This window comes from Sarcophilus harrisii, chromosome 2, assembly GCF_902635505.1.
Source record: "Sarcophilus harrisii chromosome 2, mSarHar1.11, whole genome shotgun sequence".
NCBI classification, from domain to species: Eukaryota; Metazoa; Chordata; class Mammalia; order Dasyuromorphia; family Dasyuridae; genus Sarcophilus; species Sarcophilus harrisii.
This window is the reverse complement of record NC_045427.1, coordinates 432,777,763-432,793,521: the sequence shown is the minus strand read 5'-3', so window position 1 is coordinate 432,793,521 and position 15,759 is coordinate 432,777,763.

The window sequence follows — 15,759 nt, the reverse complement described above, 5'->3', positions numbered from 1 at the left end:
CTGGTTTTTAAAAAACAAAACCAATTTTGGACTCCTAACCTTTTCTAGATTTCAGGGTGTGCCCCTTCACATGATGCCATAGTACTCTCCATATGGGTCTGACTACCTCCCTTCATGCCTTCCTTTGCCAGATATTGAGCTTTACATGTCCATTCTCTTTCAAGTATAGTACTCATTCTCAGGCTTTATCTCAATAGGTTAATCTTGCCCTATGAATAGAACTATCTGATTTAGAACAATCACTATTTCAGGAGATAATAGACATTCTGCAAAGAAATGAGTTTAAAATTGCCCTTTAATAGGAAATCTGAGACTGAAGTTCCCAGTTGAAAAGAAAGCCAATGGCCCCCAGACCTCCCAATTGAATGAAAATCACTCTGAAGGCTTTAAAGAATTTCCTGAATGAGGATGCAACTCCCCAAAATCCCCTAACATTCCTACACCCCACTTTTGTGGCAGATTTGTGATGTTTTCTGAACTAATCATCCATTATGTATTTTAAGTCCAGGTGGTTGGTAATATACTTTACTGACAGTATCATTTCTATTTTTACCTTCATTTATTTTCCAGTCAGAGCTTTCCACTGTATTTCCTCTGGCTAGTTCTTGAGTTTTCTTACAAGAGGCTGTCATATTAATATATGCTACTCAATTTCCCCTTTTCCTAAACCACAATCAGTCATGCTCTTCCAGATCCATTTTCTGGTCTTGGGTCACACCAAATCTCACTTATATCTTTGAGGTTGGATTGTATAGAGAATGTAAGGGAGATCTGGGGGTAGGATGGGGGTGGAAAGAGACTAAACCAAAATTCTATAATGAGTTTATATATTGGAGTGGCTCTTAGGTCATCTCACTTCCAGCACTCCCAGATTCCTAGTCTGGTGCTCTTTTTTTGTTATACCATCTTCTCTATCTTTTCCTTTGCTATTCCTAATGTCTGGGATGACATTTCCTTCTTCTCTTTAGCAACTTCTATCAATTATCCCCTTCAAACTTTGTCTTGAAACTCATCTCTTAAATACCTTTCCTGGCTAAGGCAGGTCATACTTTACTATGTGTAGGTTTATGCTGTACCAAATCCACACTCGTTTATTTCCTGTGTTTGTGTATAAGTTTTATTTCTTTTAATTTGGATGGCATCCAGAATCAGAGGGCAGCTTTTGTCTTAGCTTTTGGTCAACATGTGTTTCTTTATTAGGCATCTATCTATTAGATGCTTCTGAGTTATGAAGGATGCAATCTCTGCCCCTGAGTTCACAATCTAGATGGGGATACAAGACTCGCTCATCTGGAAAGGTAGGTATTAGTCCTCTACCATCTTCCACGTATGGCTCACCATGATGTGGAATAAATGCTGGGTTATCAAAATCTATGCCAGTGGAAGACAAGCTCTGGTAAGTCTGATAAGATGGACTTTGTGACTACTAAATTTGGAGAGGCTCTTCATCACATTGCTGATTACTAGGGGATGAATACTCTTGGTGACAGCAATTCATAAGGCATAGAGGAGTTGGGATTTACTAATAGAGGGAATGCCCATAGGAAAAAATCATAGGATCTTTAGGTTTAGAATCAAGACACCACAAATTCAGAGCTGAAAGGGATCTTAGAGTCCATCTAGACCAAACAACCCTTTCAATTTGTGTAGGAGGAGCCTAAGATCCAGAGATGATGTCTTGCTAAATGTCACATAGGTAATGACAGGGGTGGGATTTGAACTCAGTTCCTCTTGACACCAAAATCAAAACTCTTTCCAATGTACTGTTAAATAATTAGAATGGAAGAATTAGAAGAAACCTGAGTGATTATCCGGTCTAAATCCTCTTTTTAGAGTTGAGGAAATTACAGCCCTGAGAAAGGAAGACATCCAGTTATCATCCAAGTCAGGGCCAGATGGGGGACTAGCACCCTGGGATCCTGAATTCAGGGCTCATGCTATTCTACTGGGCTCTCATAGTCCATGAGAAGCAGAGGGAAATGGGTAAAGGGGTCTGACTTTGAAATGGTGTGGGCTCTTTTCTCCTTCCCTAACTTATAGGCTTGCCTCAATAAGGATGTGGCTGTAGCTTAGGTTCCTGTGGGCCTGTAGTCTGCTGTGGTGGAGATGGAGACCTAGGCATCTTATCCTCCCTCAGTGAATGAGAGCTATGACTCAACATCTCTTGTATGAGTCCTAGGAAATGGGGTCAGAGGAGATGTGGAGACTATAGGGATAATACTTCTCAGTCTCTCCAGACCATCTCCATCCCAAGGCTGGGATGTCCTATATTTTCTCTGAGTCTCTTCAGTTCCTTGCATCTACAAAGGAAAGATAAAGATTCATGAGAAGACTGGATGAGGATTGACCAAAAGAACCAATTGGGGATTCTTTAAAGAAGAGCTGGAGGTTTTTAGCCTGGAATGGAGAAGCCCTTGGTGTAAGTTCATAAAGGTAGTAGTGGTCATAAAAGTTGTCTTCAAATATTTGGAGGGCTATTGAAGGGTAGATTTAGTCTGTTTCGGCACCAGAGTGCAGAGCTGGAAACAATGAATAGAAGCAGAGAGATAGACAATGACTCAATGACAGCTTGGCCATTAGAACTGTCCAGAAATTGAAGTAAGCTGTCTTAGGAGGTAGCAGGAGTCCTTCACTGTAGGTCTTCAGTTGGAAGTCAGAAGACTACTGGTCAGAGATGCTGTTGAGGAAATCATAGATTTAGAGATAAAAGGGAGGTCATCTTTATCTTCAGAGGTCATCTATTATGGCATTTGGTCAGGTACAGTTAGGCTTAGATGGTCCCTGAATTTCTTTTCAGCTTTGAGATTATGTGATTTTGTAAGACAGCTGGGCTAGTTACCAAGAGACCAGACCTCTGGATCTGGATGCTTCTGTCATTGTTGCTCTCACTTTTCTGTCACCTGGAACAGGATTCTCAGAGTGTAGTGGAAAGAGGCAGGACTGGAGTCAGATAGAGGATCCAGCTTCAAATCTTGAATTTGCTAGTCACCAGAGACAAATCACTTAACTATTCTGTGCTTCAGTTTTCTGATGTATAAGATGAGTAGTTTGGACTAGATGACAATAATAGCCAGCACTGTTTTGCCTCAGTTTCCTTGAATTGTTCTGCCTCAGTTTCCCTGGTGACAACTCCTCCTTCCTGGCCATTAGGAATGAGATAATTAAGGCTGTGGAGCTCTGCCACTCCTCTTCTTACTGGTCAATGATTCTATAATCTCCAGAGAACTTGGCTATCAATAATAAAAATAGCAGTTGACATATTTAGAGCAGTAGTATTTATAAAGCACCTTATACTTTAGCTCATTTTCAATTAAATTAAATTCAATAAGCATTTATTAAATGCCTACTATTTGCCAGGTACTACGCTAAACACTAGTGATACCACTCTAGCTCTCTCTCTCTCTCTTTCTCTCTCTCTCTCTCTCCTCTTCCTCTTCCTTTTCCTCTCTCTGTCTCTGTCTTTTTCTCTAATGGGGAGACAATATGCAAATAAATATATAAAAACAAGCTACACATAAGATAAATAGGAAATAAATAACAGAAGGAAGACACTGGAATTAAAAGGGGAAGGCTTCCTATAGCAGATGGTATTTTAGTTGGGACTAGCAGGAAGCCAGGGAACTCAGTAGTTGAAATGGAGTAAGAAGAGCATTCCAAATATGGGAGCCAACCAGGGACAATGACTGGAGCTAAGAGATGGAATGTCTCATCAGCAATCACTTACTGAGTGTTTTCCATGTGCAAAATACCGTGCTTATTTTTATCCTCACAATGGCCCTGTGAAGTTGGAAATGAAAACTGAAGTTCTGAGAAGTTAAACCAGTGGATCAAGGTTGCACAGCTGCTGCTCTGGATCTGAGACACCATTGCAGCCTCCCAAAAGTCAGTTTGCTATCCTTAGATCCACAATCATATATACAGGTCTAAGAAATGCTGAATAATTTTCTCAGGGTCACACAACCAAATGGTGCCCTATTAGCTGGACTCGGTAGCCCTGGATTCCTGGTTCCCTCATGTGTCCGTGTTGCCTCTGGCAGGCACAGTGCAAGATTTGAAGAAAAACCCTCTGGGCCACATGTCTACATTTTCTTAATAATAGTTCACATTTTTTGAAATACTTTTTTTTTACAACAATCTCACAAGGTGTCTAGTCCAAGTATCGTCAGCCCCATTTAATAAAGAAACAAGCCCAGCAAGCAGTTCTTCCTTGGTACCTCCCTCCCAGACCAGCACTATTTTTTCCAAATAAGGAGACCTCCATCTAATACAGACCCGCAAACACTCTCATAGTTGTCTCGGCTGTGTGATTCCCCAACCATTGGTCAGTTATTTGCGTAGGTTTGAGGGTAGGCAGGGCGATGGATGGACCAGGGGCATTCTTTAATCACTTTGATCATCCCTCAGAGCCAGCATAGCCAAGGAGCAGGATCAGTCATGGGTGAGCCTGAGAGGCTCCTCTACCCCTAGACTGTTGGAGCTCCTTCATCCATTCACTCACCCTTCCATCATCCTTTCAATATCCATGGCAACTGCACCGTGCTGGTGCTGGGTATTGGCTTAGCTCCTTCCTATTAGTTTTCTTGGCAATCTCTGGGCTGATGCCCCAAAAGGGCAAAAACCATCAGAGCAAAGAAAGTAATTACTTCAGAAACCCTGGTTAGAGGAAGCCCAAAGCATAAAATATTGGTATGAAATATTCCCATAAATGGGACATTCTTATTTTAATATTAACTGCCACCCATACTGAGTAGCTGGTTATGTTGGTATAATTTTGAACACTGGATGTGTTTAATGATGTAATTTTAAGCATCAATATTTCATACATTGCAAGGGCCCCATGGGCTGTGTTATCTCAGGCCGTCTTTTCTCAGTCTGCCCCATGGTAAGGGGAACGTTCAGGGTAAGGTGTCCTAATTTGGGGGTAGCTGAGACTGATTGCGCTGACCCTGTATTTCTCCAGATTTGTCCTGTGGTGAAGGGGACCCTGGCACAGACAACCAGCCAGATGTTCAGTTTCATCAATCATAAGCTGCTGGCTTGTGTTTCTCCAGTCCAAAGCTTCTGGATCAACTTCTCCTGCTTGCTCTGTGATGTGGGGCTAGTGGGCCACTATTTGGGCCTAGTGATGATTTGGAATACCAGGCACTTCCTTCTCTCTCGCCTCTCTCTTCTCTCTTCTCTTCCATTCCTCCCCCCTCTTTTCTCCCTCCTTTTTTCTCTTCTCTTTCTTCCTCTTTTACCTTTCTTTCCTCCTCTCTCTATCTCATCCTTTCTTGAGAATTCTCTGGCATCTACCAGATTCTGTGAGCTTTGCCTAAGCTTGTCCCTTCCCTTTTCAAGGCAGGGGTTTGCTGCAATAGTTCACAAAGTGAATTATTAAATTATTAGTGTATTTACACTTCTGAAGCCTTCAAATGCTACAAATACCAACCAAGGCTTGATTTATTATTTTAATTGATTTTTTAGGCCTAATAAAATTATGGCAAAATTCACTAATAATTCAGGCTAAATTTAAAAGTGTGTTGTATGTACATTATTTCCCCCCCCAAGAGAACTGATTATTTAACATTTATAAACATACCCATGTTTATTTGGAAATTCCAAAGGGCAGATCCACCTTAGTCCTTTAACCGATTTTGTCTCTTTCCTCCTTCCCCTCATTCCTATTTTGTCCCTCTCTCTCTGTGTCCTTATAGCCTTGACTCCCCTGGGCACTCTGGGGACAATTCAGTACATACCTGCTGAGTGCCCTGCTTTACATGCCAGACTGAGGGCATAAACATCAATGTCAGTATGGATTTCTGGAGGTGGAAGAAGAAGAGGAATACTAAGAGTCTTCTTTCAAGCTTCCTTTCCTTAGGTCTCTTGACTTCCATGGCACAAATGACTTTGGGTAACTGGTCATCCCACCCTAACCTCCCTATATACCCCAAATGTACATTTTGTTCATTTCACAATCAGATCCTCCGGATGTTTGTCCTGGGAATATGGTAGGAGCATGGAAGGAGATTCTCAACTCTCTTCCTCCTTTTCTAATGGTGTTATTTCCCAGGAACCTGCAGGAACCCAGGCAAAATCTAAACTTGTGGGAATGCTATTGCTCATGTTCTCTTGCTCAATGCAATCACTGTGAACATTGTTGCGTATTTCTTCCTTGGGGCCATTCCTAGAGGGAGTTGGAGGGGAAGTGGTGGAATCTACTATGCCCTGGTACTGATGGCTCTGTCTGGATGTATGTTCTCTTCTGTCCCCCTTTAGGCTGTTGTTCAACCAATGTAAAGTAGCTCTGTTGACATACCTGCCAGCCAGACCTATTTTGTCCTTCTAAAATTGGATGGGCACATGATTTCCTTGGGAATCTGTCAGTCCTTCCTGTTATCGTCTCCATGGTTATCAACTTTTTCCCACTTATGTTTACCTGCACTTTGGAAGTGGCAGGCCTGGCACCCTCCCCTAACAGGGGTGATTTTCCCTATCCTACAAATTCTGATTTCAGGCTGGGTTGAAAACTGCAATTGCTATCCCCTAACACTACCATCAACCAGGGTCCTTTCCGTTCCCCCCCCCCCCCAAATTAATTAATTATTTTTATTTTCAACATATATGCATGGATAATTTTTCAATACTGATCTTTGCAAAACCCAGTTGGCAAACATTTACAATGCCCCAATAAGTTAGAATTAAGACATGATGTCCTTTAAGACTGTACTAGAAGGGACTTAGAAATCATGTGGTTAGAGTCTGTTAGACCTTACAACTAGAGAAACAGTTCTCAAAGCCTTCCTGAAAAGTGGGCTTTCACTCTTTGCTTGGATATTTTGAATGCCTTTAAAGTAGTCTGTTCAATTATTGCATATCTCTCATATTTCTTTCATAGACAAAGTCATATTTAAATTTGGTTCTTTCTTTTGGGATCAAGTAGAATCAATCCAATCCTTCTATGCTCATGTTTTTGAAGACCAATCATGTCCCATTTCTCGCCACCTTTCTCAATTATCCTGTGCATAAAAACTGGTAATTGTTTACAGTGAAAAATAATTAGCCAGCCTGTGAATCAGGATCCTGTTTGCATTTCTATTGTAAGAGGGTAATCATGTGTTGCATAGGGTCCTGTGCCTTCACCATGTGTTAATAGATAAAAAATATTGACTGACTGCATGAAATTGAAACACATAACCATCTTTGTATGGGCACCCATGGTTCTAATCATGATAGAATATCTTAGTTAAGCAAACATGATTAGCCTACATAATCTTGTTGCTACATAATCTTGTTGATGAACATAAGTTCTAATAAATGCCTTTGCTAATTGGTCTTCCCAGTTTCAGGTATGAGCTGGTTATGAGTTTCTAGGAAAGTCACAGACAACTCTGTAATGGTTTTCTCTTCATATGGTATCTTTTCTTTAGCTTACCTAATTATACTTCATTTATTATTTTCAGGTTGTCTGCTTCTTGGTGTCTCCCTGCCTGATTTCATGGTGATCAATATAATGGGTTCTATTATGAAAATTTTACTAAAAGTTTCCCTAGACTCAAGCCATACTAAGGACACAGGAGATTAGTCATTTAGCCTGAGTGACTTAGTTTCTCCAGGTGTGAAATAAGGTAGTAACAGTTTCAATTCTTGCTTCATTTTTTCTCTATATATCTTGATGAAGTGGGTGGTATCAAGTCCTAAAATAAATTAAGCCATGAGTTGAGGAATAAGTATCTTTGAGAGATAATAGTAGCAAATCTCCCACCCTGGGGGATGTCCCATGAGTGCAAAGCAACCAAGAGACATGTGAAGGGTTCTTTATACTTTTAGAAGGGGAGGGAGAGGAGGAAGTATGAAACAGCAAATCCTGGTCAGGAGATCCCAGCCTCCCTTGGTAATCTGAGTAAGGAAAACCACTTCATTATGGCCGTTTTGCCCTTCATACTATAAAACTCAATGGAAGAGAGGTCAAGAACATTAGAGGCTCAGCTCCAGCTTGAGTGGCAAAATCTCAGGGTGGGGTTCTGAAGGATATTATCTTTAAGGTAGGAATAGAATGATACTGCTGGAATGCATGACATTGTTAAGGTAATTAAGAGATAGCGTCTGTTAATATTCCATTTGGTATTATCAACTTTCAGTGGGCAAAGTGGTATTATTTCTCTTTTATAGACAGAGAAAAGAAGTCACATTGTAATGCAGTGATTTGCTCAGAATTATTTAGCAAGTTAATAGCAGAATTAGAACCAGAACCTAGATCTCTTGACTCAGCCCAATGAGCTTTCCATGAAACTTGACATTGGCTTCTTTGAGGGTGGGGATGGTGGTAATGGTGCTTTGAGATTCCTTAGATAAGGGGTTCTTAATCTTTTTGTGTGTCATGGGTCCCTTTGACAGTCTGGTGAAATTTATGTACTCCTTTTCAGAATAACATTTAAAAATGATTTATGTGTGTATATACACACATATATGTATGTATGTCTGTCTCTATATGAATGATTACAAAGTAAGTTAAAAATTAGTGAAAATAAAGATGTAATTTGTTTTACCATTCAAATTCACAGACCTCCTTCTCCTGAAATCCATACATAAAATCCCGTGGGGGTTAAGAACCCCTACCTTAGAAAAAGTCTTTACCCCCATTTTATAGTAAAGGAAACTGAGGCTGAGAGTTTGAGGGAGTCAGCAAGAAGTAGGTCTTCTGATGCTCAATCCAGGGTGCTTTCCATCATACCACTATCAGTATTCTCATCCACAAGAGGATGCTTGTTGTCTATATGACTGAGAAAATGACTTTGATCATTTTTATAGGGTCTGCTGTTGATGTGTATATGATCTTCAGTCCTGGATGGTGACAGATCTGCTTGGCCACCTACCTGTCTTCCTTGGGGGAAGAGGAGACTGAGGAGGCAGAAGCAAGGATGATTTGAAAGTGACTCTCTGAAAACTAAGACTGCAAAACATTAGAAATGAAGGCACTGCCCTGATGCCAAGCTGGCCCTAGTGCTGGAACCTAGACTGGGACCCTCTTCAAGACAGCTTCTCTTCCCAGATTCTAACTACAACTACTGAGGTTCCTGGCAATGAAGCTTCTCTGTCTCTGTCTCTGTCTCTGTCTCTCTCTGTCTCTGTCTCTCCTCTCCCTCTCTTTTTCTCATAATAGCTTTTTATTTTTCAAAAAAATGCAAAGATAGTTTTCAACATTCACTTTTGCAAAACCTTGTGTTCCAGATTTTTCTTCTTCCCTCACCCCTTCTCCCTCCTCTAGACAGCAAGTAATCCAATATAGCTTAAACATGTGCAATTCTTCTATTCATCATGCTGTGCAACAAAAATCAGATCAAAAGGGAAAAATAATGGAAAAACAAGCAAGCAAGCAAATAAACAAACAACAACAAAGGTGAAAATACTATGCTTTGATTCATATTCAGTCTCCGTAGTTTTCTCTTTCTGGATGCATTTGATTCACTCTATCACAAGTCTATTGGAATTGGCCTGAATCACCTTATTGTTGAAAAGAGAGATTTTTCTTCTCATCTCATACACTCGCAGTCTCCTTAGCCTTCAGAGTGATTCTTTTATCTCCTCTTCAGACACATAATTCTTATTCAGGACCTCTCTGGGAACTTGTGGGAGTGGGGAAATAGCCTGGAATCTGTTTTTATCAGGTTCCTGGAGTGATTCTCTTTTCACTCCTTATAATGGGGGCTGCCATTTTGTTCAGAAGACCACCAATAGAACTCAGGCTGGGGAAACCTGCTTGCCAGTCCATAATACATTTCATTTGACAAATGATTCTTAGTGTTCATTGTGTGCCCAGCAATATTTTTTTTTCTGAGACAATTGAGGTTAAGTGACTTGCCTAGGGTCACATAACTAGAAGGTGTTAAGTGTCTGAGGCCAGATTTGAACTTGGGTCCTCCTGACTTTAGGGCTGGTGCTCTATCCACTACATCACCTAGCTGTCGCACTCCCCTCCCCCTTCCCCCTCCCCCCCGTGATATTCCTGACAAAAGTAAGAACCATAAAAGGCAGAAAGTCTGAAGGTGGCCAAGACCTTTAGAACTTGAGGCCCCAAGGGGGAAGAAAATTTGTCCAAAGTCACTCAAATAGTAGCTGATTTAGAAAAAGACTTCAAGTCTCCTGACATGTAGCTTACAAGTATTTTTCATCCCCTACGCCATTATATTATTCTGAGTTTGTGGTAAATTTGCCCATGAAGGAACAATGACACATTGTCTCAGTGTGGCCTTGGGTCCCAAATACTAGTTTAATCCCTGTGTTTGTATATGTGGTGGATGTAATGATTTGCCATTTATCTCTGGTGGCTTCTGACTCTGCCACCAGGGGTCACTCAGACTCCAGGAACGAGATCAGTTACCTCCTTTGGAGTAACTAACTCTAAACTTGAGGCTACAGTCTTAGAGTTAAAACATTAGAATTGAAAGGGCCTTTATGATCATCTTCTTGTAACACCATCAACCCCAATATTATCCTTTTTGCAGGAGACATAATCAGAGTCACACAGCAGATTAAGGATGGAGATGGAAATAGCTCTCCTGTCTTTCCATTCCTTTTTTTTTTACTTTTATAGTTGAAGATATACTCATTGATAAGATTTATTATTTTTTAGATAAAAGAGGAATTCTGTAGACATAAGCTGGGGTCAGGATGTAATGGTTTTTCTCATTTAAAGTCTCTGCTGATCTTCTTTAACTCTCTTGTCACACGATATCAAATATTAGCTGGATTTTGGAGATTTGCATTTCCATAAGATTCTAATGAATGAATTTAAGATAGAATTTGATTCAGGCGATCCAGAAAGAATGAAGTGTTAATGGTGAAATTTCAGGTAATGGGACCTGCTTTAAGCTCCCTACAGCATACCATGAAGGCAGCCTCCTCTTCTGAACAAGGGCTAATCCTGTCTCTCTCTCTTTTTTTAAAGCTTCAGTAACTTTCTTTCTTTTCTTTTCTTTTCTTTTTTTTTAAATTATAGCTTTTTATTTACAAGATATATGCATGGGTAATTTTTCAGCATTGACCCATTGAACCTTCTGTTCCAACTTTTTCCCTCCTTTCCCCACTCCCTCCCCCAGATGGCAGGTAGACCAATACATGTTAAATATGTTAATGTTATGTTAAATACAATATATGTATACATATCCATAGTTATTTTGCTGCACAAGAAAAATTACCTTAAAAATAAGGTAAAATTAACCTGAGAAGGAAATAAAAAATGCAAGTGGACAAAAACAGAGGAGTGGAAATACTATGTTGTAGTTCACACTCATTTCCCAGAGTTCTTTTGCTGGGTGTAGCTGGTTCTCTTCATTATTGAACAAATGGAATTGATTTGGTTCATCTCATTGTTAAAGAGAGCCACTTCCATCAGAATACATCCTCATACAGTATTGTTGTTGAAGTATATAATGATCTCCTGGTCCTGCTCATTTCATTCAGCATGAGTTCATGTAAGTCTCTCCAGGACTTTCTGAAGTCACCCTGCTGGTCATTTCTTACAGAACAATAATATTCCTTAATATTCATATACCTCAATTTATTCAGCCATTCTCCAACTGATGGGCATCCATTCAATTTCCAGTTTCTGGCCACACAAAAAGGGCTGCCACAAACATTTTTTGCACATACAGGTCCCTATATCTCTTTGGGATATAAGCCCAGTAGTAACACTGCTGGATCAAAGGGTATGCACAGTTTGATAACTTTTGGAGCATAGTTCCAAATTGGTCTCCAGAATGACTGGATGCATTCACAACTCCACCAATAATGTATTAGTATTCCAGTTTTCCCACATCCCTTTCAACATTCATCATTGTCTTTTCCTGTCATCTTAATTAATCAGACAGGTGTGTAGTGGTATCTCAGAGTTGTCTTAATTTGCATTTCTTTGATTAATAATGACTTGGAGCATCTTTTCATATGGCTAGAAATAGTTTCCATTGCTTCATCTGAAAATTGTCTGTTCATATCCTTTGAACATTTATCAATTGGAGAATGATTTGATTTCTTATAAGAGTCAATTCGCTATATATTTTGGAAATGAGGCCTTTATCAGAGCCTTTGACTGTAAAAATATTTTCTCAGTTTATTGCTTCCTTTCTAATCTTATCTGCATTAGTTTTGTTTGTACAAAAGCTTTTTAATTTGATATAATCAAAATTTTCTATTTTATGATCAATAATGATCTCTAGTTCTTCTTTGATCACAAATTCCTTCCTCCTCCACAAGTCTGGGAGGTAAACTATCCTATGTTCCTCTAATTTATTTATAATCTCATTCTTTGCCTAGATCATGAACCCATTTTGACCTTATCTTGGTGTATGGTGTTAAGTGTGGGTCAATGTCTAGTTTCTGCCATACTAATTTTCACTAATCCTGTCTCCTTAAGGGTTTCCTCCTCTCAGTTTTAGTCAAGGGTGTGTAAGCAAAATCTTACTAGCCAACTCTTTGGAAGAAAAGATAGATAGTGTGAACCTCAAAAGAAGGAAAGTTATTAGGTGATGAAGGGAGGGGGGACCTAGAAATGGCAATGGGGAGCAAGATATGTTCCAATTCTCCTACCTTGACCAGTGAGCCAGAGGGAATGAGTGAAGGTGTAGCCAGTGCTGGAATTATTAGGAAGATAATGCTCTATCAGATATGTCCTGGGTACATAGCCTTGTGCTAGCTGCTTTGGGGGAAGATGGGAGAAGACATGTGCTCTCCTGTTGGGGGATATTTGGTTTACTGGGGAGATCAGACACATATGTGCATCTGAAGTAAGAAGGCAAGATAAGGCATTGCCATTAAGTCATGAGGTAGACATAGTAGGGTTTGAAAGAATCTAAAGTTGGTCATGATCCCTGTGTGCTGTGGATTAGTGGGAGGAGGTTTCCTTTAGGTAGCACTTGATCTGGGTCTTGAGTGATAGAACGGAATGAGGTATATACTGTAGTAGAAAGGACACTGAACTGAGAATCAGGAGACTTGGTTTCTAAAAATCCTGTCTCTGACTCTTTACTTACTGTGTGACTGTGGGTAAGTTACCTCCCTAATCTGTATTTCAGTTTCACTGCCTTTTAACAGGTGAGTTGGACTGGATAATCTTTGACATCCCTTTAAGTTCTACTTTCTGATGGTCCTAAAATTTGGACAGAGAGACAACTGGGTTCAAGCAAACCTGCAGAGAATAACAGATTGGGAGTGAGTCTCCCAATCCATGTCTGGAAAACAGGTAGTATTCCTTTGAGAAAAATGAAAGAAATCAGGTTCTTTCCCAGAGAGGGATTAGACCTGCATGTCACAGATAGTTCTCTGAAGCTATGTGGAGCCTCAGTTCCCTACTCTTTAAAATGGGGGTAATTCCATAGATCTATTGTGAGCAAAACACTATATAAACCCTAAATCCTATAGAAATGGGAGGTATTGCTTAATCTCATGATCAGGTTCCTGGGGACACAGCCCAGTGACCTATTATTAGCCCAGCTATTCCCTGTGGCCATAAGGTTTGGGGCCATAACTATACCCTTTCCACCTTCTTTTCCCCATCCTCTCTCTGGGGAAGATGCCTGACCAGCTACCTAAAAGGGATTTGATCAGATTAGACCTGTGGTTTAACTAGGAGATCCTGCTCAACTCAGAGCTCTCTCTCTCCCTCTAGTTTGGATCATACCCCTTTCCCTCCTTCCCACCCCCTAGCTATCATAGGCGCCTATCTGAGTGTCTTTCTGCAAAGGGCAGTGATTTTGTGGCTCTGGTTACTCCTTAAGAGCTAGGGACAGGCAGGGAATCCACCCTGGCAGAGGTCCCTGAGGTACTGGCGCCACACCCCATGCGCCAGGTTGAATGGCTGACAGGATGCCAGCTTTGTGCATTGTGATACAGGAGGTGACCAGAGGAGCCTCCTCCACTTCTCTTTCTTCAGGGGCTTAGTTTGAGCACCAGGAAAGTATGATGTGTGGATAGGTGAGAGTCAGACTGGCAGAGTCCAGCAGGAAAGGCCAAGGGGCCGAGGGTCACCTTCTGCCACGTCACCCCTGAATGCAGCAACCTTCAAGCATGTCAAAAGAGGGGACCTAGGGTTTGTGGTGGAGGCTTTTCTAAGTGGGACAGCCTGGGCAATGCAGGAAGTCAATCTTTAGCAATTCCTTGGGTCTTTATCAAATGATAGGATGTTAGAGCCAAAAGGGACTAACTGGCATAAAGACCCAGAGAGACGTAGTGACCAGCCCAAAATGACACTGATGTGGTCAGTGACACAGATGAGTCACTATCTACTATGATGCACTGTACATAGTAGGCACTTTATAAGATTTGTTGAATATGGGACTAGAACCTGTTTCTTGACTCAAAATTTAATATTTTTAACCATACTAAGGTATGGCTTATTAAAGAAAAATATTTGTTTTTGTTATGAACTTAATGAGCATGTAAAAAAGATAATTGCCAATATAAAATAGGAAAGAAAAGAGGACTATATGTGAAGCCAAAATCTTTATTATGTATAGTTTGCTTTTTGATAATAGCTTTTAATTTTTTCAAATATATGCAGAGTTTTTTCAGCCTTTGCTTTTATAAAACCTTGTGTTCCAAATTTTTATCCCTTCTCTCTCCCCTCCCTAGACACTATAGATTAAATGTGTGCAATTCTTCAAGACATATTTCAATATTTGTCATGCTGTGCAAGAAAAATCAGATCAAAAGGAAAAAAAAAACCATGAGAAAACAAACAGACCTACACCACCATCACCAAAAAATGGTGAAAATTCTTTGCTTTGATCCATATTCAGTCTCCATAGTTCTCTCTCTGGATATGGATGGCTCTCTCAATCACAAGTCTATTGGAATTTCCTTGAATCACCTCATTGTTGAAGAGCCAAGTCCATCAGAAATTATCATCACATAAACTTGCTCTGTACAATATTCTCTTGGTTCTATTCACTTTGCTTAGCATCAGTTCATGTAAGTCTTTCCAGACTTTTCTGATATCATTTCTTATAGAACAATAATGTTCTATTACAGTCAAATACCATAAATAATTCAAGTATTCCTCAACTGATGGGCATCCACTCAACTTGCAGTTCCTTGTCACTATAAAAAATTTTTTTTTTAAAAAAGTATAGAATTTAACAAGTTATTTTCTTCTGTTTTCTTTTGTGTATTTAAAAAAATGCTTCAATGTTTTCCTTCCTCCCTCCCTTCCTCCCTTCCTTCCTCTCCCTTTCCTTTCTCTCTTTTTTCTTCCTTCCCTTTCTCCCTCCCTCTCTTCTTTCCTTCTTTTCCTTCCTTCCTTCTTTCCTTCCTTCCTTCCTTCCAACTTTTTCTCAATGGAGAACAGAAAACCATTGAAGGCTTTGGAGTATAGAAACAAAATTGTCAGATTTAAACAAAAAGAGAACCACATGCAGGAAGATCAGAAAATTTGAAGAGGGATGAGAAAGGAGATGGGAACACCTTTCAGAAGCTGTTTTCTTTCTGTCCTATCCATTGTATCCCTAGATACTAACTTGATATTCTTACAAGCACAGGTCTGACCTGGCCATTCTCATGCTTAAGAAGCTTTCTCTTTGCTTCAAGAATAAAATACAAAGTTCTTTGTTATAGAGCCCTTCACAATTTGGCATCAGCCTATCTTTCCAGGTTTATTGCCTATTACTTTCCCTCAATACATTTTACATTCTAGTTCAACTCACCTGATAGCTGTTCCAATTCTCTGCTCTTCACAAAGGCTGGGATGTCCTCCCTGTCATCCCCCTCTCCTTGCTTTTGCAGAATGTC